The sequence below is a fragment of the Saccopteryx bilineata genome, chromosome 5, assembly GCF_036850765.1.
Source record: "Saccopteryx bilineata isolate mSacBil1 chromosome 5, mSacBil1_pri_phased_curated, whole genome shotgun sequence".
In the NCBI taxonomy this organism is placed as follows: Eukaryota; Metazoa; Chordata; class Mammalia; order Chiroptera; family Emballonuridae; genus Saccopteryx; species Saccopteryx bilineata.
Window position 1 is genome coordinate 163897951 of NC_089494.1, and position 8526 is coordinate 163906476.

The window sequence follows — 8526 nt, forward strand, 5'->3', positions numbered from 1 at the left end:
CAAAGAAAGTTGTTCAATTATACAAATGAAATGCAAAAACAACTTTTATTTTATTGGTAAAAATGAGCTATACAAAAGGCTGAAAGTGCTGGAGTACAATTTTTTGTGAGTAAACCTTCAACTGGAAGAGATACTCAGAAATAGAGTTTACTGCAGCCTTGGAGACAAATGGTCAAGAATAGAGGATACTGTTGTGGGAGGCAACCTGGAAATGTGTAGAATACAAGGAAATAGATCATTGTATACACTGTGCTATCTTTGGGATGCTGTTTCTGGAAACCAAACAGTTGTCTAGTAAGTTTCATGTCTAGCAAAGTGCTAGGTATTGTGAGGATACAAGATCATTATAATCCTTACTTCAGAGTAGCCCAAGAGAATAAAGCTATCTTATAATAATAGCTTTACCTTAGAGTCTCCCACCCATCTGGTGGGAGGACCAGATATATATTAGGTGTCATGATACAAATACAGTAAAAGTGCTGGAAATAGTTGAAGTAGTCAGGAAAGTCTTCTTGGAAGAGGTAAAATTTTAATAAAGTCTTAGAATATAACTAAAATATTGTGAAAGACAGTGATTTGAATAGGTGTAAGGTCAGAAATTAGAATACTGAATCTAGGCAGTACTGGGACTTAAACTAAAAGAAATATCTAAGAAATAGTCATCCCCAAATTGAAGATTTAATTAAATAACCCAGTATTAGAAATAAAAAGTTCAAAACATTGTACTGAGTTGACATAGAAGCATTACTTTGTCCCTAAATGCCACTATAATATTGACACAAATTTGATGCTTTGCTTTTTGAATTAATTTAGTCTTGAGGATCCAAATTGCCAATTTGAAATTATGTTGGTATTAGTTTAAAAGGCACATTAAGCCACATAGATGCAGTTATGCATAGAATAAGTTTAGGAATTCCAGACTCAAAATACTGCTATTGTTTTTATTGTAATTGCTCCATTGTTGTGGGACTATACATGTTTTATATTTCATTTCCTTTGTGGGAAGCCTCTATTTCTGGGTTTTCAGCAAAAAATTATTTCATTTATTCCTACAACTATCTTTGGAGGGTCTTGTAAGAACAAACACATCTGCATTGTTCTAACAACTGATTATAAAATTCTACATTTTATAAACTTTATTTTTTAGAATAGTTTTAGGCTCACAGCAAACTTGAGGGGAAGGTACAAAGATTTCCCATACACCCCCCACATACATGGCCTTCCCCATTATCAACATCGTAAGTCAAATGGAATGTTTTTTACAACTGATAAACCTACACTGACAGGTCATTGTCACCCAGTCAATAGTTTACATTAGGGTCACTCTTGGTGTCATGCATCCTGTGGGTTTGGACAAATGTATGATGACATGGAAGGATCTGTTTTTAACCTTACATATTTCATGTCTCTGAATCGAGTCATCTTCACTATATGATTCAACCGTTGTCTGTAGAAGCTTTTGTTATATAAAGAAAGAGAAAGGAAAATTGGGAACAATAATGGTTTCTTACTCCCAGAGAATTGAAAGCCAACACATGAACGGCATTTGAAACAAGACCCTGCATGTGGTATGAAGGCTACAAATGTTAGTGGTTATTGTGCCTGGGAGTTAAAAAAACAGAGCAACACTTTTTGCTCTGTTTGACAAAAATTTCATGAAGGACTATACAGCAGAAGCTATATTAAAGGCCTAGAATTAAAAAGTAAATAAATGAATGCCTAAGAACTTCATTATTTATTGGGGTAAAAAGAAATGTAAACAGTCTATTATAATTTAAGGTAAAAGGTAATTAATAAAGTGTCTTTAAGGTGCTCTAGATGTACAGAGAAAAAAATCATTTTTTAATTCATGTGAAAGTAAATTTGTGCAGCTGCAGAGGAATGAATGCTTGATCATGTTCTAGTAAATTCAGTATCAGAAACATCCAGATAGAAATTGTCTTAGTCCATTCAGGCTGCTATTATAAAACACCACAGACCTGGTGTCTTACCAACAACAGACATTCATGTCTCACAGTTTAGAGTTGGAAGTTCAAGATCAAGGTGCCAGCTGATTCAATGTCTGGTGAGACCTACTTCCACGTTCAAAGATGGGGTCTTCTTACTGTGTCACTGTGTCCTCACATGGAGGAAAGGGTCAGGGAGCTCCCTCACCTGATTAGGGTGACTTAATCTTCTCCCAAAGGCCCCACCTCCTATCATCATTCTACTAGATATTAGGTTTCAATGTATGAATTTGGCAGGTGGAGGTGGGACGTGGGCACAGACGTTCAGTTCATAGGAGAAAGGTACAAACTGAGAGGTAAGGGGCTGTGGTGGGTTTCTGAAGTAGAGATGAGATGCAGACACCTGGACATGGATCTGACCACCTCACAGAAGAAGTAGGCCTGGCTGGCTTGGAGTTTGCTCACAATCAGGAAAAACCTCTATGGCAGCACACGGATAGGTTTGTGCAAGGCTTGCACGAACGTTACACACACCCTGTGGGAGGGAGTGAAAATCCACCAAACTCAGATGACCTGGGTTTCACAGATCTACAGCCCACCTGAAATGTTACTGTCCTTCAGTTAAAAGTACTATTGCTAGGCCAATTTTTTATTAGATTTGAGCTCTAGCCTTACCTTTGTCTGACCCACAGGATGGTGTTGTTCTCAGGACTGGGCCTCAAATACAGAACCAAAGAGCAAGGACAGCATCACCTGTGAGCCCAGAACACCTGTTAGAAAGGAAGGCACATCTCTGTAGGATAGCTACCTCTCAATTCCCAAATGGAAAGATGCAAAAGGAATAGCGTGAGATCAAATAAGGTGCAGGCTGCAGGCCCACTGAGAAGGTTGAGGGCTTCTACAGACAGAGATTATAGAGATTATACCTGGCGAGGGCAGGGGGTTCAGGGGGCTGTTCAAGCTGCCTGTGCCTAGTACCTGTGCTTGCTACCTGTGTGTGGTGTTGAGCGTAGGGATATGCCAAGGGCTATAAAGAGCTGCACAGTGCAAATAGACTAAAAGTAGCCATGGGCTGTCCCAAATTACTTGCACTTTGTCTGGGCACTATTGCTTGGGACAATGGTCATTTTTAGAGCCATACATGTGGCAGTTTAATCCTTTGTCATGGGTCAAACTTTTAGAATCTAACTTGTGATGGTGCCATGCTCTAAATAAGAACTTTCCAATGTTTTTCACATAGAAGTAGACATAGGAAATGTTGGCAGTTCTATAGCCCATGGGATAATTGGATGCTAATGCTCCCCATTCAGTTTCAAAGACTGGAGGTATCAACACCTGGACACACCTGTGATCAGCTCATCAAGCAGCTTGCCTGGCTGTGTGGTCTCCATCTCTACAGCTGACCCACAAAACGCTCTGATTTTCTTCCTTACCCAGTTTTCATTTATCCCATCATGTTTCATTTTAATCATTTTTACCAGACTTCTTAGACCCTTTTTGAAAGAACAAATATAAAACTTTAAGTAGCCCCAAACTAAAATTCACATATAAGTATGAAAAAATGTCTGCAAAATGTGTACAGAGGAAAAGGAGTAGAGGATTAACTCCTCTTCCCTCCAATTTCCTCATTTCTGGGTCCCCAGTGACGTGAAAGAAAAAACACCAGTTGATTCTGCTCAGATGCATCTTCTTAGGGGTCCCCCATTCTTTTCTTTATTAGAGAAGAAATGTGCCCCCCACACAAACCGTCCTCTGTCTAGAACATAACTGGAACTCCTGAAGCAGCACCCCGCGTTAATAAACACACAGCCAGCTGAAGAGCTCGAGGCGAGCCGGTGCAATTTCTGTCTCATTGGTGTTAAAGAAAAGGACTGAGGGTGTCCAGTGGGCAGCAGCCACCCTCAAGGGAAACCCCTGGAGCTGGAGGCCATGGCACCTCTAAGGCAAAGGCTTAACTGCTGGGATTTTTCAGCAGCACCTGAGAATATCATCTGATCGGAAGGGATTATGGAACGAGGCAGGAATTATGACAAAATTAATTTTTATGTGTTGTCCCAGGTCCTGTTGCAGCTGAGGACCATGGTCCCATCTGGGCTGTTTACATTTGGGCAATTCAGTGAACTAGATGCTGTTAGGTTCAAAACCTTATGCTTCTGGGTCTCTATTATTTGAGGTCAAACCTCAGATAATTAAGATTCCTACCACAGGTTCCTGCGGAGGCTAGGTTGGTTTCTAATAGCTTAGCAATAACACTTTTTCCGTGTGTGTGTGTGCAAGCGCACGCGTGCTTGGTGGGTTTATTATTTTAGGTATTCTACTCCACTTCAGTGTGAAGTAGACTTTGTTCCTTATTAAGCTTGAGATGTTTTTATTTCTTAGAGTGGCATATGAATGTGGAAGTTTCTTTTTCCTTTCTCTGTGAATTATTTTTTCTGACTAAATAATGGAAATATAAAAAGTCAGGCACTGATCCAAGTGACTAGGAAGTGTGTGGGTCTTTGTTTCCCATCACGTGGGTAATTTCACTCCCTAAATTCGTCAGACACCCACAGGACCAGGCTGATGATGCGCCAGGGGATGGGAGGCAGGATGAAATACCAGGCCTGCTGCAGGTGAGTGCACAGATTATTGAGAAATATGCAACCAAATTAATTTTAATTTTTTTTCAGTAAATTGTCCAATTAGAATCCTATTATGATACATTCATCAAAATTGTTAGTGCTGTATAGACTTAGCTCTTTGCTTTTTTTAAATAAATTTCTGATTGTGTGACATTCTGAGTGAAACATGACAGATGAAGAGGAAGGTTATCAGGAGAACAGGGAGAGTGGCAGGCACAAACACATGTGCACACATATATGTAAAAAGAAGCTAACAGCATGGACAACCAGGGACCATCTCCAGAAACAACTAAGAATGTAGTGTTACCACTTTCGATTGTGCAATGAATGTCTTCAAACTTAAACGACCCATAAAGGCTGCAGATTCAGGTTTCAGAACATTCCATCACAATAAATAAGACTGTTGGATACATGGGTTTTTACACTCGTCTGAGCCTCTGCAAAGGGATCCAAGCTCTGCAAAGTGTGAACCACTTCTACCTGGGCTACATTTAGTTGGAGAAACTGAATGTGGGGAACTGAACATTCATTAGAGAAAACACACCAATGGATTTATTTTGAGAGCTTCTTAGGGATGGCCATCAGTATTCTCCCATTCTGGACCAGTAATTTACATGTATCTTTTTAAATCTTTTGCACCCTTCCCTCTGGATCATGAAACGCCATCAGTGGAAGCTGGCCAACACCATCACCCAGGACTTCCCCATGACCTGGACTGTGTCTGTCCCACCGAAGCTCATTACTTTCTCACCTCCCTCACTTCCACTAAGTGTTTGGGGATGTGCTCTTCTCTCTGCTTCCATTATAGGGTCTTGTGTAGTAAGAGAAGGATTTCTTCTCCTAGCCCACCTTCAGGAAAGAGAGGCGAAATCTTGGAAAGCAGGGAAAGAGAGAGATGGAGCAGAGCCTGTCAAAGTGAGCCAAGGAGCCCGAAGGAAGTAGATGTTCCCAGAAGTGTCTCCAAGAAGATCAGCTTGAATAAGACAAGAATGCAAATAAAGGTGCAAGTAGGAAGCTTTTAGGAAGGCATGAGGCAATTGCCAAAAATGTAGATGATGAGAAGTTATCAGTCAGGAAGCTCACTCGGGAGGCAGTCAAGCCCCTTTGCCTGTAGTGGATACTGCTCTAACTTCAAAGCCTTGGTGAGAAGAACGGTCGCTACTATATTGGATGGGGTTGGGAATGGGCAAACAGTGAGAAGCACTTAAACATCCCATAGACCAGGCACCCATGGGGTTCCTAGATGCCTGTGTATGTGGTTACTCCTCTGGGACCCGGTCAAAGCTCAATAAGACAAAAGAAAAATATGTACACAGAGAAGGGAGAGATGTCATCAACTGCCTGATGTAGACACAGCTACAGACCACGCTATTCATAATCATTCCAGTTTCATAGGAAGAATGACCAGTGTAATTTTCAGAGTGTTGGATAACTGACTCACTATTGTACTATATGAAGATTTCTCATCCTTAATCAAATCACACAAATAAGCAAGTCAATGTTTTATATGGAATTAAATGATGGGGACCTTTTTCTATACATTTGAACTTCTGCTAGAGGTAATGAATAAAAAGCAACACTTCCCATGCCACAATTTTTAACCTCTGGATACAAATAAACTGCACCTCTTCAACACTGCAAATGAGTTGCCACTATTACTGAAATATTAATTGTAGTATAAATATCCTTAAAATGAATGTGTCAATTTATTCCAGTAGTAAACCCAAGATTTACTTAGATCTTCATCATATCAATTGCACTGTTTTCTAGGAAAAGTGAATATTAAGAATTGATGGTTCAAACAGCTATGGCAAAGATTACAAGAGCTTACCAATATCCATCAAAGACGTATCTACCTTAAGCTTCTACAAAAGAAGTTTTTGTTTTTCCCACAACAGTACATGTTACACATACATAAATGATCAATATTAAACAGAAAATGTGGATCCACACAGAACTGGGATGGGATTGGGGAAAAACTTGTTACTTTGTAGTTTCATAGTCCTGAGATGTGATGGACCTGAAGATATCTCAGACAGCAATTGTCCAAACGAGAGACAGGCGAGTTTAGAAAATGTGAGCTGCATATGCATCCACATGCTATTCCTGTCCCTGGAAAGCATATTTCTCCCTCATTAAAAAGATGTAATTAAATGGAAGGGACTGGGGCAGCTCTCTTGAGGCAACAGAGTAAAGGGGACCTGAGGTACAGCTTATACAGTTGAGACAGATAGCTGCCTCTTCTCCTATCTGAGTTCAAAAGACAGAGTGGGAGAGGTCTGCAGTAATAGAATTGAACAAAACCAAAAAGCATGAGGGTAAAGTTGTCTCTGATAAGAGTCAACACTGCAACTAGGCCATCAGAAGATATGACAAGCTGCTGCTGCTGTCTTCCTCCTGTTTCACAGTTCTGGGCCACTATGTTTGCATTGGGGGTTCATATAAATGAAAGGGTATGAACTCTGCATGTGCAGGAATGTGTCTTCAGCTGCAGGAGCACTTGCTCTTGTGCATCCTAAGTGTTCAGGAGCAACTATCAGGCAACCAGCCTCTATTTAGGAACCAGCTTTCATGGTAAAGGGTCCAGAAACCATTCTGTGCAAATGATAGCATTGAGGCCAGAAGATCTATCACATGAAAATTCATAGATGTGAAGTGGAATCTAGTAACTCTCTTCTCATATTTTAAGGGATGCCAGGTAGAAGAGGAGGCTCCAACATTTTGGGAGCAGTGAGTTTTATGTCCCTGTTTATCTCCAAACTGAAAATGAGTCACTCCATGTAACACCTTCTAGGATGCTGTTCCAAGCAACAAGATAAGCTTGCAAGATTATTAAGGATTGTGTTTTTGTATATAAATATTTGACAAATGCATCAAAATCTAGTCAAATAAGTAAAATAATTGAACTGTTGTCAGATAGCCTGAACATTAAGTGAATCTATTTGACTTTATACTAGTCTGTAGTATCAGATAATTAAAAAAAGATTGGTAGTTTTCAAGTTACAACTATAAAACCTAAAAGAGTTTATCATGGAATGAATGGATGGCTTTCTTTAGCAAGGCTCTGCGTCTATACGCATGTTCCTCATCCTTACTGACCGGCCATCTAGTTGTCCATGATAGAGTAAAGTGCCAGTGTGGTCTGCTGGCACAAGACTCAGACTTACCATGTTCTCTCCTGTGAGGGCATGTGGCAGATGGAAGTCATGGTGTGGTGGGAGCGTCTGGCCTCTGACACCAGGCTTGACATGAGAATTCTTTGGCGTCAGAGAGCAGGCTTGAGAGTGGATGGCCAGTGTGATTTCTGTTTTGAGAGCAGCCTGATAAAATTACTATATACCAAACCAGATACTCCTAATTTCAAAACAATCCTGTTAGGAAAAATCAGGTTTTTAAAACATCATTCAACCTCAAAAGCAATGATCCCTTGGACAAATGCTGACTTTTCTAAACGTCTGCTCAATCAGCTCCATGAGGGAGAAGCTCCACTACTGAGCCCTGGTCATAAATAATGTAAGGTAACCAAACAAATGAAACTGTCTCTAACAAAAACTTGACTCCACACCAAAGTCACGTATCCCAGGAATTCAGCTACGTTTGATATAAACACAAAGTAGGCAGTGAAGATTTCTGTTGTGTTTACGTTTAGTAGTCATGAACATTTAAAGATATATCTTATGGCCCTGCTAAGATTTCCTCCGTCTGAACCAGAGGGTGCTGAATGTGGAAGGGAGCCAGAGGGGGGCTATGGAATGCCTTCATGTTGATGGGGACTTATGGTACAAGATTAGAGAAGGAACAGAAGCAAGCCCTAAGAACACCCAGGCACACCGGAAACTCGAGAATGTGCTGTTGACCTCCTTATGGCCAGAGAGCATGGGTCCGTATTGACTTTCATGAAAAACTTGGAACAGATCTGAGAATAGTAGCTCATGATGTTGGTGTTTTTAATCGCTTAA